The 23,419-nt window shown below is 39.8% G+C and overlaps 1 long non-coding RNA gene across 1 annotated transcript; it reads left to right on the forward strand.

Moving 5' to 3' along the window:
* Nucleotides 16,099–21,110, forward strand: LOC109824479. Its single transcript, XR_002242655.1, has 4 exons — nt 16,099–16,565; nt 18,207–18,443; nt 20,575–20,772; nt 20,889–21,110. It is a non-coding gene; the product is annotated as an uncharacterized LOC109824479 (long non-coding RNA).

A 23,419-nucleotide genomic window follows, 5' to 3' on the forward strand; every position in this document is an offset into this window, starting at 1 on the left:
AGAATGGGTTATTATTGGCCAACCATGGTCAAAGACGCGGTTGATTACGCTCGACGGTGCCATGCATGTCACATACACGCAAATTACATGCACCAACCGCTGGAACACCTCCACCCCTCGGCTACTTCATGGCCATTTGAGACTTGGGGAATGGACATCGTCAGTCCTATCTTCCCACCATCAGTTAAAGGTGACTGCTTCATTTTGGCGATCACCGAATACTTTTTGAAATGGACCGAAGCAGTCCCACTCAAAGAAGTAAAGATAAGCGATGTCGTCAAATTTATCAAACACCACATCATCTATCGATATGGCATTCCAAGATGAATTATACACGACAACGGTCCTCAGTTTGTGAGCAACGCTTTCATTAAATTTTGCGAAAAGTTCAGAATCGAAGATGTCTCTTCTACAGCATATAATCCTACGACAAACGGATTAGCTGAGGCATTCAACAAGACAATCATAAAGATTTTGTCAAAACTCGTGAAAACTAATAAGCGAGACTGGGATGACAAACTCGGTGAAGCCCTTTAGGCATATCGTACCACAGTCCGTACGCCTACCGGGGCCACTCTGTATTCACTAGTATATGGATGCGAGGCTATTCTTCCTTTAGAAATTCAGATTCCATCCCTTCGTATCGCTCTCGCAACAGAGATGATGATAGAAGAACAACACCAGAAACGTCTTGAAGAACTTGACATGCTAGACGAAAAGCGCCTGCAGGCTCAACAACAAATTAAGTTTTATCAAGTCAGAATCTCTCGTGCTTTTGACAAGAAAGTTAAGCAACGAAGCTTCAAGGAAGGAGACTTGGTTCTCGCCGTCAGGCATCCTATGATACTCAATTCCAAGAAAAAAAGGCAAATTACAACCCAAATGGGAAGGACCATTTGTGATAGAGACAGTCTACTCAAACGGTGCATATCGCCTAATCACCAAAGACGGTGATAAGATCATGCCAATAAATGACAAGTTTATGAAAAAGTAATATCCTTAGTACGCTCAGTATAGATTTTTAAACGGGAAGTTCCTGGAGAATACCATATATGATATTCTTAAGGATAACCCAAAATTAACCGGTTGTTCTAAATAAAGACCCGTCATCTGAACAGTTCATGCCTGGTCATATAGAACTCCCACTGAAATTTTCCGAGTACTCTCTTGCTGAGATGAGATTTGATCACTCTTTAGGATCAATCTTCCCTCACAAAAGAGTTCTCACCGTCCTTCACTATCAGATTAGTTTATGGCGAGCCTAGCGAAGTTCTCTGGGCCAAGTCTGGCCAAACTTCAACTATGGTTTGTAGCCCCACACCCACTTTCATTCGGTCAAACCTTTTTACAGTTAGGACCACAACCAAAATCTCCTCTCGATTCCTTTCATGAACGAGAGGCCCACTTTCAAATCAATTTCCCTTTCATTCCTTTCGAACGACCAAACCTATAAAAGTTAGGGTCATCTCAACACCCCGTTTTGGTCAAAACTGTCAAATGACTATGGTCAGAATTAGGATTCCTTTCGATAAACGAAAACGTTTCACTCCTTTCTCTCCAGCCAAACCTATAAAAGTTAGGCCTGGACTCCGAATTTCATCTTGAAAAACAAGAAGACTTATTTCTGGATCAGATAACCAATACTATAAAAGTTAAGGTTAAATAAATCCTCACAATTCTCAGGGTGGAGATCTCATTCTTAGTTTCATCTCACAGATTCTTGAAGTGGAGATCCCACTTTAAGTTTCTTCTACAACCAATGATAGAATATAAAATTCTTCCTCTTTGGTATCGAGTTCACTTCTCCCTTAAAAGAAGGACTGAAGATAAAATATAAAATGCATCATCTTCAGTATTAGGTTCGTCTTTGTCCTGTAAAAAGACACTACATTCTAATAACTTTGTAATCCATACCTTACAAGTATGGGAAATTTTATCTCGAAACCTAAGTAGAGATAAGTCAGCGTCTAATACGCGCTGCCGGTTAGTCTCTTACCGTAAGAAAGACGAAGTCTGCGTATTCAAATTCGTAGCATTGATTCTAAAGGAGTTCATTCCTTTAGCATAATGTTACTTGTGAAACGGATCTAGATAATTCACAAGCTAGCCCGATTCAAACGGTAATCGGTAAAGACATGTCAAATCCGTTGATGGCTGAGGATTTACCAAAAATCCTATAAGTATTATGGTTGACTATTCTAAACAGAATGAGAAATCATAATAAGAATTAAAATAAACTGAACAAAATACGCGTATCACTAACAAAAACAAGTGTTCATATACAACAGCTGCAGTCACTTTACATTGAACTTATGACTAACAATTTGCTGCTCTAGTTTGGTTAACTCCTCAGCATAAGTACGTTCAAGCTCACGCTGCAGCTCCACCTTAAAAGATTCCTCAGAAGCAGATAGGAGTTGGGCAGCTTCTTCCTCCATTTTGGCTAACCTTTCCCTCGAGAGTGCCACTTTGCTGGACATCACGGCTTTGCTATGCTCCTCTCCAGCCTTGGTCACCTCCAAAATAGCTCTTCGTTGTTTTGCCTCCGTTAGTTTTTGTTCAAGCTCTTCTATTTCAACATCAACGGAGGCTAATGACGAGTCGATTTCACGTAAATGAGCCAATCTTTCGGAAAGAACTTCCTCCGCTTGGTCAACACGTTTTCTCTGCGCATGAATCCTAAGCCCAACGGATGCTTGAGATTCACGCTATGTCTGCAGACGAGCCTCCATTCACGCAGCAACATAGCCAGAAGCACCAACAGATTGGAGCTCTTGTAGTTTCACAAATTTGTGCTCTAATCGATTCATATCGTAAATCAAAGCGTCAGCTATATCGAGAGAGCCAGTGTCCTTTATTAAGACTATTTTGCGCTCAAGGACCGGCCGGAAGTGGCTGAAAGGGATCCTCTTCTCCAGGAGTTTGTCGATTAATGACTCCATAAAATTAAAGAAATTCCTGATTTCCAAGCAAAGGAGGAGCTTATCCGGGTCGTCATCAGATAATAAAGTATCAACGGCCTCGCGAAGTTGAGACGATAATCCTGCAGCAACAAAAGAAAAAGGAAGCACAAGATCATGAATATCCCATAATTATAAGTCAAAAAAAATAAAAAAAGATATCGCGCGGGATTTACCAGTCCCCGAAGAGCTTTCTCCAACCGAAAACACCACACCCGTTTCTGGTCGCTCAACTTCATGTGTCGTAGGAAGCGTTACGGGTGTAGTAACCATTGAAGCACCAACTTCTTCAGTTGGTCTCATGGCCTGTTCAGTCGAACTCCCGCTAATAGTTGTAGCAGGTAGTTGGCATTCCCAAAGAAACTGGGAGTTGTTGCTGGAAGCCTGATGACCGAGCGTCAATAACAACCCCAGCCAAAAGCAAGAAATCGAGACCCTCAGATTCACCAGACTTTCCGTTAGGAATAGTTATATCAGTCTTAATGACTGGTCCTACGATTAGAACCCTCTGATGATTTAATGAAAGATCACGAGTAAATAAGTGAAACATGGGAATAAGAACCGTACTTGCAGGTGAATCAGCTGTGATTATTGGATCGGCGGCCTCGTATTAGGCTTGTTCATGCAACATATCATCGAGCAGCATATCCTCCAAGGCCGACACTGATCAAGCGAGGCTGCACCTTCCTCTTCAAAGGATGCGCCTCGCGAAACCCCCTCATGACCTTGACCCTCTGTTATCGCATCTACAAGAAAGTTCAAGAGTCAAATTATTTTGACTCACCAGACTTACAACAAAAAGTCAAATAAGATTCACCTTCAACTGTGACGGTAGATTCCTGCACCCTATTGCTTCGATCCACCTCTTGCAGCTTTTCTAACAGAGTAAGAAGTATAGAAACAGTTAGCGGGGATACGAATTCTCCATCGTTCAGTTCCCGCCACCTGAAAGATGCGCTACTGGTTTTAAGTATAGCAGGACTCTCAGCCTGTTCAGTTAAGTCAGGTTCAACATCGTGACCCACGCCAGTCTCATCCGGGATACTTGTCTCAGCATCTACGGGCTTCTCGAGCCTGATTCCAAAAGTTAGTTCCGAGAAGTCAAGATCAGGGGAGGAGGTGTCAAAGATAAAGTCGCTCGCAAAATCTTTTTCTGCTAAGTGTGAAATTGTTTAAGTTCAAAAGCTCAACATATACTGGAAGAAATTATACAAAGAAGTACTCACCCCTTTCAGCCGTCAGTCCTTGATTCGCCGGTCCCATTTCAGAGTTGCCCCGTCGCTTAGAAGCCAGCTTCTTACGCTTAGCCGGACGTTCCTCCTCTGGATCAACAGGCCTCTCCTCGAAAAACTTATAACGCAATTCGTGCCTTGGAGTGACCTGAGTTGCAGGTCGGGACCGCGTCCGATGAATAAGGCTGGGCTCTTCTCTCTCCTCTTCAGAAGCTGCACCTGGGATTTCAACCGACATCTTATTAGGATAAGTGAACAAGACTTGCATCTTTGGCTTCTTTAGAGGAGGCGAAGATTTGGACAGTCAAAACCGACGAGTTCTTTCAGTAATTGCTAATTCAAATAATTCTAAGGAGAGGGGGTCTGACACACTTGTTTCCAGCTCCTCTTCCTTGCCATCGCCTCCAATCTCCGCACTACCCCTAGCATAAGGTTCTGTAGTTTCTCTATCAGGGGGAAAAGTAGACTCCCTCGGTGATATACGACTAGAAGGACCCGTTGGTTCCCTCCTCCTCTTTTCGAGCTCGGATTCATGGACCCTTCGAGTACCAACCCAAGAAGCTTCTTCGTCGGTTGACTCGGTGATCAATTGAACTGGTATCTGTTCATTGGCCGCCAAGAGCCACCGGCACTGTAGAAAAGTCAGCTCCAACTTACGCTCGACACCGGGAATGTTGAACTTGACACTGGTACAACCAGTGATGTTCCAAAGCCATGCTTGAGCCCCATCTACTAAGCCCCCACGAGTCTGGAGCTATCGGTTCGGGTTCACGATATAAATCTGATCATAGCCAAACTGATGGGTGAACCGACATGGCAAGTAGGGTTCTATGTAGCAATGGTTTTGTACGCGGAAGATCACATAGCCCGACCGGATATTAACTAGCCAATCGAAGCAGCCAGAATCGAGGGAAGTCCGACCCGTGCTCGGCTTCTCTATATCTATCAATGAGTCGCCGTATTGGCCTGAAAATCGTGGGAAGCAAGTAGGGAAGACCCAACACTTGTGATTCTGGAATTGCTTCCTGACCTCTGCAAAACCTCGTCCCTTCCATTTGTAATTCTCTATTATTTGAAGAAAAGGAAGAGAGGGATCCACAAAAGTTGGGGCCGACATCATATCCGAGCGATGAAGCACTAACTAAGCCATTAGATAAGTGTAGGGGAGTTCTACCTTCGTGAGAGGAATCTGAGCTGGTGGTGAATTCCCCCTCTGAGTGAATGCGGTTACGATCTGTCAAAGCCCTCTATGAATACCAGCAGTCATTGCCGAAAAAAGACATAGGTTTTTCCGATGAGCAAGTAGAACCGCGGGAAACAAAACTTCTAAGGGAAGTGCGTCAGAAGATTGGTATGGCACTACGCATTTTTTCAGCCAGATAGCTAGGTACCCAGCAAGTAATGTCATAGGCCGGATTGGTTTTACTCCTTGCCACAAGAATGTCTGAAACTTGGTTCCAACAGCAAAGCCATCCTCAATACCAGCTGTGGTGTAGGACTGAGCATTCGACTTCTTGATCAGCTCATTCACTTCGGAGGTGGTTAGCAGCGATAACTCGCAAATTGTTTCATCCAGAACGCTGTTCGTGTTCTTGAATAGATAATCCGTGAACTTCTTCAAAATAATTTGCGGTCGCGGCTTCTTTGATAATGGATCAGCACCCACCAGAGCTATATGGTAGTGGCAGGTGAGATCCCAGAAAGTATTGTAGCGGTTGGGTGTTCGTGACTTCAATTGCTGCAGCACTCTGTTAGAAGGAAAATGTTCTTGATAAATCATATTTCCCATTGGAAGACCGGAGACCTTATGCATTTCATACAATGCCAATCCCAATTCTCCATGCTTTGTCAGAAATGTGTTGGTGTCGGGATTGTAGAGTTCCAATAGCGCCAAAAAGTGAGGGACACTAATGGTTAATCCGCAAGTGGTGGCGTGGACAGCTGCATATAGGCCATTAGCCTTCAAATCCTCACCAAACCGGTCCAAGATATAGTTGCTCAAACAAGTCCACCATAGCTTATCCGATGAATGTACCCATCCATAACATCGATGACCGGTGGCTGGCATTTCTCGACCCACAGCTGCGAGCCGATTCTTCACAGTGTTGGCAATAGTAAAGATCTCACCTTTGAGTGGATCATTCAACCCTGTGATCCCCGGATACAACCCCGTTATCTGGTTCCGATTACTAGAGCCGGGAACTGTGCTGTGGGTGATATAGCCACAATGAATGCGCTCGTGTTCTTCTGTTAGCCTCCATGACATTTCCCGCGGAACGGCTTGACACTGAAGCTCTGTAAGGGAACGGTGACGAGGGATCGGAGGAAGATATAAATGGCCACCGTCATCATGGTGTATCCATTCCTCCATTCCAAGAAATACAGTAGCAGGATCTTCTATAGAGTCACCAAATAAGTAGTCCGGCTTCCTCAACGGATGCGTAGAACTTGGGTCCTTCACTAATGGCGCGTCCGTGATGAGTTGCCTTAAACTATGGCACCCTCCTTTTCATATTAATTGCGGAAGTTCTTCCGGTACATCCAGAACAAACTGAGGAGTTACCGGAATGGGGATCGGTTCATCAGTAGAGGTATAAGCCTCACTACAGCGGCCTTCCACCGAATGGGCACCAAACTCCCTCGAGAGAAATTCAACTGGGGTAAAACAATAGGTAATTATCAGATACAGTTATAAATGCCTATGTTAAAACAGTATAGTCGTCGAACTCGCCTAACAAATTATGAGATAGAGTCACGGTCTTATAAGTGGTGAGACGATCTTAATTATGTCACACACACGCAAACGACAAAGAATATTAACGTGTGAACAACACGGTGATATACCCGAGTCTGTGTGATATGACACAACATGAGATCGCTCCATATTGCCTTAAAACATGTCTTGACCAAGTAAAATACGTCTTGTGAAGCGTTCACCCTCACGAAGGAGGATGGCGGCTCTTCTCAATTGCTTCACAAAGGAGAGCAAAGCGAGGATATTATACCAAGTACATATTCACAATGGATTAATTCGGCGAGATGATTAAGAGCAGCACTATACACACGAAGTATGAGATATATTGTCACACGAACAACGCGACAATATACCTATCCTTCGGAGTATAGTACAACAGGAAATCACCCCAAGTTAATTCAGTCATGTCTTGACCAAGCAAAACATGACTTGTGAAGTGTCCACCCCCACGAAGGAGGGCGGCGGCTCTTCCCAATTGCCTCACCAAGGAGAACAAAGCGGTGATGCAATATGCAATGTGATATCTCAATATTTAACTCGTGAATAAAAGAAGAGACGATGATATACCTGTGCAGCTGAACGGTGCCGGTTCGGGCGATTGAGTCACCGAACAGCCTCGAACAACGCGAGATCTCTTGGGTGACATATCTGCAGAGAGAATTAACAAGTCAATTACGACAAAAATTGAGAAGTATCAGTTTAGTGCAAAAAAAAATTATGCTCCGATCAAACTTAAATAATGGGCTTGGTGCAGATTCAGTTTCAACCCACAATAGGTCGTGCAACAAATTAAGCCAGAATTTTAGGATTTCGGCCAAAGTCATCTACGTGACCAACAATAAAGCACGACGTGCCTACAAATCAGGCTATTGTGTACGCTAAAAGCCCAATATGGCGGTTATCGCGCACGACTAAAAAGTTCGGTTATCGCGCACGATTAAAAGTTCAAAACCAAATTGTTGAACAAAAGGGTTGTTTGTGGAAAAATTTGAAGTAAAAAGAAATGAAGGAAAATTGATTTGTATTCCTTTAATCTCAGTTACAATTGGATTTCCTGATTACAAAAGAGAAGAGAATAAATTTAATTCTCCCTTTGTTTAATTCTGGGTTCTTCACGGTGGCGATGGAGTGCATTCCTCGAATGCTCGCGTCGAGTTTGCTCTCCGTTGACGATCTGAATGCCTTGATTCACTGGAACGTGGTCTTCTCCTCACGATTTGATGTTGTGGAGAACTCTGAACGAGTTTGAAACTCTATGAAAGAGTTGATTTAACCGAAATCGGTCTATAAGACGAGTTTGAAACTCTATGAAAGAGTTGATTTAACCGAAATCGGTCTATAAGCCAAGGATGAAGAAAACTTCTGTTGCTGATCTCCAAAGCTCCAGAAATTCCCCCCAAAGATCTCTTCTTTGCTGCCAAAAAGAAGGATGAAAGATCCAGCCCCTCAACTAAGCTGATTTCTTAGTTATTTATAAGGGATTAAGGGGTATAACCGCCCCCTTAATTTGCTTCTAAGTGGGGCTAATGGGATGTAACCACCCCTTAAATCACTCCTGAGTGGAGTTGTGATCCCCTCAGATCGTGGAAAACGGTTTTAAAACTGTTCAGCTTGTGTTTGAACGAGTCAAACGCAAAATCCGCATTCTGACATGAATTCTGCGTTCAAACGCAGTGTCTGGAAGCTCAGACGCAGCAATTTGGAAGCTGTGTTGGCAGCATTGGAAGCTGCTCGTGAGCTACGTTTGCAGCGATTTGGAAGCTACGTTGGTAGCATTGGAAGCTGCGTTGGTAGCGGATGGAAGCTGCGTTGGTAGCGGATGAAAGCTGCGTTGGCAGCGGTCAAAGGCTGCGTTTGCGGCCGAACATGAGCTGCGTTAACAGCTAGATTTGAGCTGCGTTTGCAGCGTTTGGAGCTGAATGTGAGGTGCGTCTTGCTGCTGGTACGCGGAGAGGACTTCCACATCTTGATTTGAAGAGACCGTCGATTTGTAGTCTCTTTCTGTCAAAGCGTTACAAAGATCGTTATTTTGTAATCTTTGCTTTAGCTCTTTGATATGTGAGAGTCGTCAGATTATAACTCCCGATGTTGATTGTGAAGGCTGTTGATTAGAGCTTTCATCAGTTGTTATGAAGGTCATCAGATTGTAACCTTCATCGATCTACGTGAAAGTCTTCAAATTGTAGTCTTCTGGAAGTCGTCGAATTGTAACTTCCATCATCGGTGTTTGATGGGGATCAGCTATCTGCAGTGATTTTTAGACAGCCTACAAGGGTCAACACAAACTAAACCTCTCATACACATGGTCAAACAAGATAGCTCGCCGGGCTTACAAATTTGATTCTCGTGCGCGATTAAAAGCCTAAGGAGCGCAAGCCTACGCTCAGCCTAAATTTGTGCATACAAGGGTTTTGCCATAATGACAAATCTCAACCAAGGGTGTACACAACCGAACATCCTAATATACAAGTCAAGTGGTGTATATACATTCTACGAGTTATGGAGAGTTTCAACAACCAAGTGAAGGGTTCGGTTCAAGCTTTAAACGCAGATTGATTAGCCCAAGTCCCATTCTCAACCAAGGCAAACTCAAGGACGGGAACCAAAAGATCAGAACCAACACAAAGGCAAGGTTCGAGCATATGTCTGAAGGTTAAGAAACAAGAAAACCAAGAATTGTGGTTCAAGTAGGCAACCAGACAACAATTCCTTCAGGTCTGAGAGTCGGAATCAAACCAAGAACAAGTTTCGGCCAACTCTCAACCAGTCATAAACTTTCCGACCATCATTCAAGAACCCCAAATCAAGCATTAATTTCGGCCACACAACTGAAATATCAAAGCAGCTAGGGTTTCGGCTATACTCTTAAAACCAAAGTTCAATTGTTAAATGGACTCGAATTAAAGTTCTGGGGACTGAAGCATACCTGAGATCCGATCAAGAACAGGGACAGCAAACACACGTCGCGAATGCTCTTCAAGATCCAAACAAAAAACCCTAAATCCCCAAATTGAAGCCTCAAGACCCGAGATAAAGCTCTAGCTCCCAAATCGAATGAAGAAAACTTGGAGAAGTTGAGGGGTTTAAAAAAGAAAAGAGGAGGGAAGCGATCAGTTTTTGAACGGAAGAAGTGTCGAAATGAAGACAGGAAGAGGAAGAGATCGATTTTATAAGCCCTAAACCGAACCCAAAGTGGACTGAACCGAACCAAACCGCCCAAATAAGACCTGAGCCAGCGTTTACTGGCCCGCACGCATGCGAGCCATCATTTTACTGGCTCACATGCATAGCGAGCCCACCTATTTACTGGTGCCATGTATGCGAGCGCATCATTTACGTAGACTGCGCACGCATGCGAAGCGCACCACTTACTGACATCGCATTGCGTGGCAAGCCATTGGGCCAATTTATGAATATTCTGACTCATTTTCGAGTATTTTCGACATATATAGTACCCGTATTCGTACTCCAATGGGTATACGAGTTTAAACTGTTTCTCACCCTCGACGAGAAGTTTCTGGAGAATACCGTGTGGAATATTCTTAAGGATAACCCGGCGACCTCCGATGGGTATATGAGGCTAAACCAATTCCCGAAACTCCTAAGAGTATACGAGTATAAACTGGTCCTCTCAGCTCAAATGCCTTTAGAGCCTAAACTGTGTAGACTCCAGTTGACATATGAGTATAAACTATGCCTGTGGTTTACGCCTGTCAACGCGTCGTCAAAATTCGCCAAAATAAGGATTAAGGAACGAATTCCTGACAAAGAAAGTTAGTTAAATGTCAAATCAATGAGATCAATCAACATATGAGTTTCAATCCGAGACTTTGACAGCGGTCAGACGATAAACGCAGAACCGTAAGAACTTCATCTATTCGACAAATGCTGAGTAGATTGAAGATTGAAGGAGTCAAGAGCTGAAGCTAATTACAGGTCCTTTTACACCGACTGAAGGTTGGGCCTATCACATCCAAAGTATTTTAGGCTCTTCTATAAAAGAAACGAGACTGAAACACTTTGAAGGGGGTATCTGTAGGCATTAAAAATTATCTATAACTTCCCCAAACACAGTTCAAGATAATGAGAAGACGATAAACGTTATTATCTAAGTCAAAGGAATTTATCCAACACTAGTAACTATACGAAATGGATCAATAAAATGTGCAAGTCAGCAAAACGATGAACCGTATGCAAAACGAGCGAACTAGAGGAGTCACAAATCGCTAAAATATCAAAAAGATGAACGAAACACCACTCGGAGGCTTGCGTAAGCGCGAGTCATCAAATAGTGGCTCGCACCTATGCGAGCAACCAAATGGTGGCTCGCACCCATGCGAGCCACCAAATGGTGACTCGCACAGTCCCGAGCCACCACGACTCTTTTTGACTCCCAAACCTCCCAAAACGCGGATTTTAATGATTTTTAAGGATTCTTTCATCCCAGGACCTCCCCAACTATTTTGAGGTTATCCCTAAATACGTTTAGGCAGCTGTTAACTACAGATAACGTTTAAACACGAATTTTTATTCAAAAGGACGTCTCCAAAGGCCTATAAATAGAAGCCTAGGGTCTTCTTTAAAGAGGATCTGAAGTTGAGAAGGCGAGGTGCTGTCAAATTGTCCAGCTAACCACAAATTTCAGAGGAGAATCATCAGATCTTGGCGAACACTTTCATAAAGAAAGTCCTTCGAAAAGTTTGTGATTCTTTCCCCTTCTTTCCTCCGGATTAAACCGTGTTTTAATCTCGAGAAGAGCCACAATCTCGCTTGGTCGTGATTGTCACTTCCGTAATTGTTTCCTTTGTGATACAAGAGCGTAATTATATTGTCTATCGGGTTTGATCTGCGGTGATCCACGGACTAACGCATCCCCAGCACAGGCAAAGATCCCATGCAAAGCAGCGGGAGATAAACTACTGATGTGTTTTGTTTGATAAAGTTGTAATCTTTATTTTTCATTATAAGAGGATCTTATAAAAAGATCAACTTTTCTTTCAGTTTGAACTTGTAATCGATAAACAGTGTAACAGGTTTGAAAGCAATGGAAAAGGTAACTTTTGACAGAAACAGCTGTGGGAAACCCTTTGCTTCCACATTGGTCGTTAGAACTTCTAGAAGTTTGTCCACATCATGTTTAATATTCACAAGATCCTCTTCCTCCTGTGCTTCCAACCCCTCTACAACTTTGCCTAGAACCTGACTATTATCTGCACCTTTGTTATCTACAATAACATTTTCATGTTCAACATGATCCACTTCCCTATCCACATGTTCCTCCTCCATATATACATTATCCTCAGCCTTACTATCTACATTCGCGTCAACCATACTATCTACATTCTCCCCTTCTCTATCAACATGCTCCTCCAAGTTATCTGGATTCTCCTCCTCCTTATCTATGATATCCTCCTCCTTATCGACACCATCAGCAGGATGCTCATCAAAACCTTTGTTATCTATAATAAAATTTTCATGTTCAATATGCTCCTCTTTCTTATCTACATGTTCAACCTCGAGATCTACACTATCCTCAACCTTACTATCTACATTTAGGTCAGCCTTACTATCTACATTCTCCCCTTCTGCAATAACATGCTCCTCTTCTATAACCTTGTCGTTAACAGGATGCTTCATATCCTCTTCAACAATCTTATATACATGTTCTTGCATGGTGGGGTCTTCCTTATATACACTGCTTGTTTTGGACTTCTGTTCCTCTTGAGCTACCTGTCGCTTCTTCCTCATTTCATTTGAAATTTTATGTTTAATATTCACCTTCAGCACCACCGGGTCTATAACCTCATCATGTCTTCCAAATTTTTCAATTATCATGTTTAGCCTGTTTAGCTTGTTTATCTCCATCATGAATTCTTTATAATATGTACTCGCTTTGTAGCAACTAGTAGTCGTTTGAGAAATTTAGCAGAATTTCTCCAAAATGTAAGTTGTTGCTCAATGGGAAGAACATTGATCTCCTCTTCATCGTCGAAAGCAACGTCAATATGCTTTGCCATTATCTGTTATTAATAAGAGATTATAATTTAAAGTAGGATTGCACACAATTAGGATATTGTTTGTAGTTGGTGTGAAATGAGTACGACTTAACATAACAGGATACTTACGTAGCCTATTGAGAAGTTCTTAGTAGTTTCCTCCTGGATAGCCTTCCTCTTTGACTGACGCTTATGATGCACAACTTCACCCCTTTGTACAGCGGGAAGTGCATGAACATGACCTGGAGAAGAGACCTCCACAATAGGGCTATGGACAAAAGTTATTGACGCTGACTTAGCCTTTTTCGTAATTGTCTCCACCCTCATAGATGGGACTTTCGCATCCTCTGGTACCCAATTTGTCATTGGAGGTCTGGAGCAGTCTACGAGGACATATTTCTTTATGCCGGTCATCTCATAGTACCAAAGCTGTAGCAAATATATTTAGCATTTAGAATAATACTAGACTACACTAAAGAGAGTAAACTATGGGTGCAACTAGAACTAACATGGTAGAAATATGTTAGAACAAACATAAACTATGTTAGAACCATCATGAGCCCAGGTAGAACTAACATGTCCTATGTTAGGACTAACATGGGTGCAGCTAGAACTAACATGGTATATCTTAAAACTAACAAGGCATAAATTATAACTCACACGACACAAATTAGAACTAACAAAATTTGCGATAGAACTAACATGGTGTAGATTAGAGCTAACATGGCATAATTAGAACTCACACGACACAAATTAGCGATAGAACTAACATGGTGTAGATTAGAGCTAACATGGCATAATTAGAACTCACACGACACAAATTAGAACTAGAATGAACCAAGGATTAGAGCTAACATGGCATAATTAGAACTCACACGACACAAATTAGAACTAGAATGAACCAAGATAAGTCAAATATGGAACTTACACACAATAGTGTCATGTAACCTGGGACATATGTGACCCCTCACTTCTCCTTTCCTCCCAAAGCAACTCCAATGTCTCTGATAATTTCATCATAAAAAACTGGGTCTATGCAACAGAATTGACCCTCTCAATGTTGTCCAGGTACTTGAGTAAGGATCTAGGGATACCTTCCCCGCCTCTGGGGCTCCATATCATAGAGCATTGGTACAGGATTTGTAGCAGAACAAAATCCTGGATATCCCTCTTTTCTGTAGATTCCACTAGCCTTTCCAGATGCCCTTCGAGGTGTTTACGTTGGGTGGTTTCTGCTTTTTTTAACTTCTTAACCTCTTCAGAAATAAAAAGATTAACGAAGTATTCCATCCATATTCTGCTTCTTGAGTCCTGATTGATACTTATGACTTCACCATAAATTGGGAAATAAGTATGGTTATGGACCCATTGCAAATCAAATTTAACATTTTCCACACACCCACTTTTTGAATCAAGTATAAAAAATGTGTCATTATCTCTGTCAAAATAGCTCAGCAGCAGTTCAAGTGTGGGCCGATCAGGCGCAGGAGCCCTAAATAAAGTATAGTGCTCAAATATAGAACCACTGTATGCATCCCTATGCCACAGACGAATCTTCGGGGTAATTCGCTTCATGAATTCCCTATAGGCCCCGATATTAGCGGTTAACCTTAGTGATACGGCCGCACTTGTAAGAGTAACTTTTTCCTGCAAAAATATTTCGAATTTGTAAGTTCAATAAGACCTATGAACTCATAATAGACCTAACACTAACGGGAATATAATAGAACTAACGCGTACTGTTATAGAACTAACATTGGACTCAATCCATATTCTGCTTCTTGAGTCCTGATTGATACTTATGACTTCACCATAAATTGGGAAATAAGTATGGTTATGGACCCATTGCAAATCAAATTTAACATTTTCCACACACCCACTTTTTGAATCAAGTATAAAAAATGTGTCATTATCTCTGTCAAAATAGCTCAGCAGCAGTTCAAGTGTGGGCCGATCAGGCGCAGGAGCCCTAAATAAAGTATAGTGCTCAAATATAGAACCACTGTATGCATCCCTATGCCACAGACGAATCTTCGGGGTAATTCGCTTCATGAATTCCCAATAGGCCCCGATATTGACGGTTAACCTTAGTGATACGGCCGCACCTGTAAGAGTAACTTTTTCCCTGCAAAAATATTTCGAATTTGTAAGTTCAATAAGACCTATGAACTCATAATAGACCTAACACTAACGGGAATATAATAGAACTAACGCGTACTGTTATAGAACTAACATTGGACTCAATCTAGAACTAACATTAGACTCAAACTAGAAATAACATTGGACTCAAACTAGAACTCATGTGGACTCAGACTAGAACTAACAATACTGTGGGAAAACCTAGCATTGTTTAAGATGAGCTGAAATTAGGGAAAATTAGGTCGAGTTCACAAATATTGGATAACATAGCACTTACTGTTTTTTTGGGGGGGTTCGTTGGTACGACGAGCTAATGCTGTTCTTCTTTTTCGGGCTCACCATTTTATTGCCTGCTTCTGCATTTCCATAAGGGTTAGAGTAGCTTCCTCCGCACTGCCAACCACAGATGAACCGTCTTTGCCCACCGACTCGTCTCGTTGAACGACCTCGTAGTCGTTAACGGATCCTTCAATGGACGATATTTTTCTGGTGAAAACCCTAGAACTACTGAAATCCAAACAGAAATTAGAAAGATGAAGAGTTTTTGAGGATCCTAAGCGGTGGAAGAGAGAGAAAGAAAGGAAGGGTACTTGAATAGGGCTGCGGCGTATTAACCGAGTTCAGTCCCATCAGAGGGGCACGATCATAACTTCCGTTGGGCCTTAATAGAAAAAGGTCTTTTCGGAGCCTCATCGCAAATACTGTGCGTATTTGGGGCTTATCCGCGTGGGGAAAAATACAAGGGGCCTCATCACATAAAGTTTCTGCTTTTGGCGTCTGGACACATTTTTCCCAAAAAAGAAAGAGGTTTTTATTTTTAGGCTCAATTGTTTACTCTAGTTTATCTATAAACCCAATAACTTTTGCTTGTATCTTTAAACCCAATCAGCTTTTTCTATTTGTCTTTAAACCCAACTTCCAAAATACAATAGGCAGAGCATCTTGTATTTATACATAAACATGGTAAAAACCCAAAATACCCCTTTCAACACCCCCACTTGAACTAGTACTTCTCTCTCCTCTTCTTTCCCATTCTCATGTCTCAGCCTAAATCGAAAAACCCCAAATTTAAAAAGAAATCCCTCATCTTCTTCTCCGTCTTGTCTCTGCGCCCTAACTGAGAAAAAAATCCCTCCTCTTCTTCCCCGTTCTCATCTCTCATCAATCCCTCTTCTCTGCCTTTGTCTCTGTCTCGTCTTTGAGCCCTAACCGAGGGAAAATCCCCATTGTGACCAAAATTTGCCCCCAATTAGACCCCTAACCCATAATCTTCCTTCTTTCCCTCAATTGATCCAATGCGTGACTGTCGCTACCTCCTCTGTCTAGTAGTTCGAGTGACTGGCATCAGTAACTTCTCTAATAGTTCTTCACCTTACAGCTACTGTCGCCTCCTCCTATGGTTCGCCTACCTGCCGTCACCTCCTCCAACGCCTCTCCTAACCACCGACCGCCGCCTTCTCTAGTGTCTTTCCTATCAGTAGAGGTAATAAATATCTTAATTTTCTTCGTTTCAGCATTCTATTGTAAATTAAAATGCTTTATAGCACGAATATATCAACTTGAAATTGAACTTTTTAGTTGTCGGTAATAGATAGCATATTTTAGAATTCTGGAATTGAACTTTTTAGTTGCTGGTAATAGTTGGTGGCTTTATTTTGGTAATAGATGGCATATTTATTGGTTTGGTTGCTGGTCTTGGCTTGAAATTGAACTTTTTAGAATTTTGGGAATTTTTAGCCAGAATTTTTCAGCCAAAATTTGGTTGCTGGTCTTGGTCACTGGTCTTGGCTATAATTTCTCTCAAGTTCAGGTGGAACTTTTCATCCTGTTGGCTGTAAAATAATACGATTAGTCCGACAACTACATCTTCACCTAAGTTCAAGCGCTAGCAGTATAGCAAGTGAATTTTCTACAAGGACCAGTTATTCGTCGGCAAGATTTTGTAGATTGTTTTACAAAGAAGCTATTAGTGCCTGAATTGGTCTTGATGTTAGTTAGCTCAATTATATGGTGATACCAATTGGCACAATTGTAAATAATAATGACAACTGTAATATATTTAACTCATTTAGACAATTGATTAATTAATTGTCATGTATAAGATTATTTTGTTTGTTGTATAATCTTCAAAAAGGTTCATCTATGTTAGTTGTTATGTTCTTATATTATTGCACGTGCATGTATTTGATGTTAATGGTAGCTCATTTAGTAAAAAAAAGTATAACATTGATATAATATTAAAGTTGTCTTATATTTTATTTTGTTTACAGTAAACCTATGGCTATGGAAGTAGTTAGAATTCCATCCAATGTGGTCTACTTTCGGGAGATAATTCAAAATCGTATTTCATCTACATTGTAGGAGGATCATTGGACGGCCTTCGAGATACGCCATTTTATGGATATCTTGATGTTCCTAATGTTCCAATGCAGCCACTTCTAGTCGATTGTTTGTTAGAAGTATTTGATGTTGAAAAAAGTAATTTCGAAATTAGAGGAAAATGGACCTACTTTGGTGTTAAAGATATTGAGAGGATTACGGGTCTTCCGATGGGAGGATCTATAATAGATACGAGGTTCTATAGAAGTGATCGTGAGACAATCTACAAACTCGTGCTTTCATTTAGGACAAAGGCATAAATTGAGGAGAATAGGAAGCGTAGGACTAGAAGAGGAAAGAAAAAAAATTAATGAGGAAAAGAAGAAGGTTGTGTGTGTGTGCTAGATGAGATAGGATGGGTGAACTTATCGAGGAGATGACCGAGCGAAGAGATCCTATTTTGCCACAGATGCTTGTGGCTTTCATTATAGACTTTATATTATGCCCTCAAAGTAATTGGGGTTGTCATTTGTTTGCATTTAGATATGCTAAGAAATTGGATACTCTTAAGGAGTATAATTGGGTAGAAGTAGTATATAATGTGTTATGGGCTAAGATAAATAAGTCTAAGAAGACCATCACGAATACGTCCAAGGGAAATTGATCTAGAGGTGGTTATATGGGCTGTTTTGCCTCGGTTTTGGTAGTAAGTTAACATTTTATATATTTATGTTATTTTCCATTTTATATATTTATGTCATTTAGTCATATTTATTGTTGCGCTAAAAGTTTCATATTTTGACAGATTTTGTTTTATGAGCTTGTGAGGAAGTTAAGCCTTTGCGAATGAGCTGAATCCCTAAAATCCATCCTAAGCTTCTACAAGTGTCCAAAAACTTTATGGAGGAATGAAGTGCAAGATTTAGTTAGAGACTCGGCTAGTTTTAGGAAGTTTGATAATAACTCGAGGGATCTAAAATTTCAAGAGAGGATTACTGAAGCTGCCACTACAGAAGCTGCCGCTACAAAATTCAATGGAAAGGTATAATGGTTAGTTTAAATAAGTTCTTTGGGAACTAGTGTTACTTTTCCAAACTCCACTTATTAAGTAGACTAGGAAAATTAGTGTTACTTTTCCAATTATTATTCAGGATCAATTAGTTTTTTAATGTGTTTTTTACTAAAATGGAACTTATTGTTGGATGTTTGTGTTTTCTCTATGTTTTTGTTTAGTTGATTCAAGTCATGAGAACTAGTGTAACTTTTCCAAACTCCACTTATTAAGTAGACTAGGCAAATTAACCTAAATAGGAACATATCTTTGAATTGGTTGATATATACTTTTCCAAACTCCACTTATTAAGTAGACTAGTGCATGTTTCTTCATGGTGTTAGGCTCATTAACATGCTTTAGGTTTCTCAGAGTTTGAATATTATTCACAAAAGTTTCAAAAAACAAAATGTACAAAAACTACAATATGAAAGTATAGCATGATAATCTGAAAGTATAGCAGGATAATTTGAAAGTGTAACATGATAATATAAAAGTGTAGAGTGATAATCTGAAAGTATAGCGGGACAATCTAAAAGTATAGCATGATAATCTGAAGCGTATAATCGAGCGTCTCTGCATATTTTTATTCCATGTTAGTTAATAGCTCAATTACTTATACATTATAAACTTGTTTGACATGGGTAGCTTTTAGAAAATGATTTATATTTGATGTTCATCCATGAATTTAACAAGACTTAAGCTTATTTACATGTAGATAATCACTAAAGCTGATTTAGATAGGCTCATACATGATAAAAAAGTGGAATTAGACCTTCTCTTGAAGATGAAGAGGGAAATATTTGGTGGAAAGCAAGAGGATGTTGATAGTGATGGCGGAGATGAGGATGACGAGAATGAGGAGGATGATAGAGATGTAGGCAGAGGTGAAAATGATGGTGGAGCTAGAGATGAGGGGGATGGTTGAGATGTAGATGAGGATGTTGGTGGAGATGCGAAGATTGATGGTGATGGAAATGAGAGAAATGACAAAGAGGGAGATGTTGATATAATGAATGTAGATCAAGATGATGGTAGAGATGGTGCTATTGACAAAATGGACACAATTTCAATAGAAGTGGATGATGACGTCTTTGTTCTTAACCCTCGCAATACTACGGTGATTGAAGGGAATCGTAAAACCCATTCCATCAAAAGAACGGTTTTGTCGAGATCTCGGCTTGCTGGACCATCTATGCGTTCACCCTTTGTCCCGCTCACCAATCGAAAAGGAGTACCAATTTATCTGGGAAGGAGGGAAGTAAGGGATAATGAGAGAGCTACTCAATAACTTTTGGAAGGACAAGAATATGACCATATAAGGAATTTTGAATGACCCATTTTATGACTCGTTTAGTATTTTCATTAACATATTTACTAAGTTTTTCATATGTGGGGAGGCATTAGTGTAGACGTCTAATGATGCTTTGTTAACCTGTAAGGATGCATTAGAATTACTTAAAGGAGATGCAATTAGTTGCGATAGACGTACCCGTTTTTTTTCATGCTTCACATAATACACATCTGTAGTATATAACCCTAATGTTTTCAATTTAATTATGTACATTTTAGGTCATAGAATCATATGTTTTGCTTCTAAATTTGTTGTTGGATGAGAAGCCAAAATATGCAAAGGACATGCACATCTGTAGTCCATGGGTAATCGTAAGTACAAATCTGAATAGGGATTATAAGTAGCATTTATATGTTATCTTAAATACTAAAAATTATCTTTTCTTTGTTTTTTTTGTAGAGACGCATTAATAAAAATAATATGTCAAATGTTGAATGCATGTTTAAGTCAATAACGACTATACATTTCCATGAACTTGATAAGATTATTTTCCCACTTTTAACTTTATTTCATTGGCACATGTTGGTATTATCTGTGAAGGATGAAAGGTTTTATCATTACTCCTCTCTCGGTAGATACATGTTCGATGCTATTGATTTTAGAGTGAAGCTTATGTCCTCCATTCCTGATGATTGGAATTTAGATATTAGATCTTGTCATGAGATAGAAAGTGTTGATGTACCTTGATAACTTGGGTTAGTGTATTCAACTTATTTGTATGTTGTAATTTTTTCATATGTGCTAACACATAGAAATTATATCTTGCAGGTCAAAACTTTTATATTTGTACTTGTAATATTTGTACTTGCAGTAGCCTAGATTGTGGGGTGTTCTTGATGTTATACATGTTCAGCCTCATCTCCGATCAACTGATTTCAATAGACCAAAAGAATTGTGCGAGACGTAGAGCTCGTATCGTAGTCCTATTTCTATCTGAAGGGAGAGCATCTGATTAGAACATTCCTGGTTAGTTGATTTAAATTTAAAGTTTATTTTCCTATTAAACTCTTAGAGATATGAAATGCTGGTGACTTTTACATTCTGTCTACTATTCTTTTGATACGCGCATCTTTTGATTTCAGGATATAAATATTCACCTCAAGCTAAGTCCTCTGATGCCAGATGCCATCAATCTCAGCTTTTGTTCTTATGTAGTTTTGTGAGTGCAACCAAGCCTGCTCTTATATGAAAATTTCTCTTTGATTGATGGATTATTTGTTTGTAAACTTCATCTTTCTACTAGTGTACTTTGTATCTCTTAGGCAGCCAAGCCTGCTCTTAAATGCAAATTTCTCTTTGATTGATGGATTATTTGTTTGTAAACTTTATCTTCTCCTAATGTATGTTTGTAAAAAAAAACTGATTTGGTTTGGTTGGTTTTGAGTGTAGAAGATAGATTTTTCATTGTAACATATTGCTCTCATTTTCATGTGTGTGTGTGTGTGCGCGTGTGCATGTGTGTGTGTATTTTTAGAGTTTGATTTGGAACTTAACATTTGAATTTAGGTGATCATTGAGTCTATTTGACCTGCGTGTACTAGTTCAACTCTAGTTTGTATCCTTTACAGATTATTAAAAAATTTATCAACGAGTTTGTAAGATTATGAAAAGAGATAATATGAAAGTATAGTATGATAATCTACAAGTATGGTGCGATAATATGTAAGTATAGCGCAAATAATCTAAAAGTATAACGGGATAATCTAAAAATATAGCATGATAATATATAAGTATAGCGGGATAATCTGAAAGTGTAGGGGGATAATCTGATAGTATAGCGTGATAATCTAATAGCTTGTTTGGATTGAGGGGAATGAGGGTGAAGGGAAGTTAGGGGAACCATTCACCTCCATTCACCTTGTTTGGGAACACTTAGGAGGTGAAGTTAATTCACCCTAGTTCCCCTTGGTTCACCCCCTAATAGTATAAAAATTGTTACCCCCCAAATTGGGGTGTAACCAAGGGGAAGGGAATTCCCTTCCCTTCCCTTCCCTTCCCTTCACTCAGTTTTCCTTAACTTCCCTTCACCCCCTACAAATCCAAACAGGCCCTAAAAGTATAGCATGATAATATGTAAGTATAGTGGGATAATCTAAAAGTATAGTGTGATAATCTGAAAGTATAGTGCGATAATATGTAAGTATAGCAGGATAATCTAAAAGCATATCATGATGTTATGTAAGTATAGCGGGATAATTTGGAAGTTGGCGCGATAATATGATTGTATAGCGTGATAATATGAAAATAGATAATCTGAAAATATAGCGGGATGATCTGAAAGTATAGCGGGATAATCTGAAAGTATAGCGAAATAATCTGAAAGTATAGTGGAATAGTCTGAAAGTATAGGAGGATAATTTTAAAGCATAGCGGGATAATATGAAAGTATAGCGTGATAATATGTAAATATAGTGGGATAATCTGCAAGTATAGTTACAAGTATATCGGGATAATCTGAAAGTATAACACCATAATTTGAAAGTATAGCGGGATAATTGGCAAGTATAGCCTGATAATATGTAAGTGTAACGTGATAATATGTAAGTATAGTGTGATAATATGAAAGTATAGCGTATAGCGCGATAGTCTGAAAGTATAACGTGATATCCTGAAAGTATAGGGAGATAATCTGAAAGTACAGCGGGATAATCTGAAAGTATAGCGGGATATCTTAAAAGTATAGGGGGATAATCTGAAAGTATAACGGGAGTAGTGGGAATTTTAAAGTATAGCGTGTATGCAGGTGTACACGTCATACCAAACACATAACTAAACAATCATACAAAACACATAACAAACACATATCTTACATTAATCCAAAAGTATGACAAAACATGTCTTATATTAATCCAAAAACATGGCACTTACACAAAACTATAACACAAAACTCATGCATGTTTGCAATATTTTGCTTAGAATATAAAGGCGATCTAATCTACAACAGGTTGTCTACATGTTCTATGGTTGTGGCTGTACTGTTGACATCTACTATACTTCAAGTATTTATAAGGATTCATTCTTGAAGGAATGTGTTTTGTTCTTGGTCTTCCATGAAGAATTGTTGTTGTTGGCGGCTGAAATCACCATATTTTCACCATTTACATATGGCTTGTCATCGTTAGAAATTGAGTATATAGAAAATGAGTAGCATTTGTGGTATGTCTCCATACTAAAATAGTGAAAAATATAGGAGTAAAGAATGTTGTTATTTTGTCGAATTACTATAGTCGCATGTTTGCAAGGTAGTTAAACTACTTTCCATTCATGACAAGTATATGTGATCATTCAAATTTACTTCCACGGTGGGGAAATCATACACCTCAGAACTTCCTGTAGTAGAAGGAGTAGTAGAAGATAACGTGATTGCTCATTCATATGAATGAAGTGCTCTTCCACACTAGGAACAAATGTTGTGTTCCAATTGTGGGACACCTCCCGCCTTTCAAAACTCATTTTCATCATTTTCTTATAAATATTATTAATTATTTCGGTAATTGGCAAATAACAAGCTTCTTTGATCCAAGAATTGAATGACTCCGCTAGGTTTGATGTCAACCATCTATATCTACACACTTATCAATAAATAATAAGTATAGAGGTACATATATCTATA

This window comes from Asparagus officinalis, chromosome 1 (genome assembly GCF_001876935.1).
Source record: "Asparagus officinalis chromosome 1, Aspof.V1, whole genome shotgun sequence".
NCBI lineage: Eukaryota > Viridiplantae > Streptophyta > Magnoliopsida > Asparagales > Asparagaceae > Asparagus > Asparagus officinalis.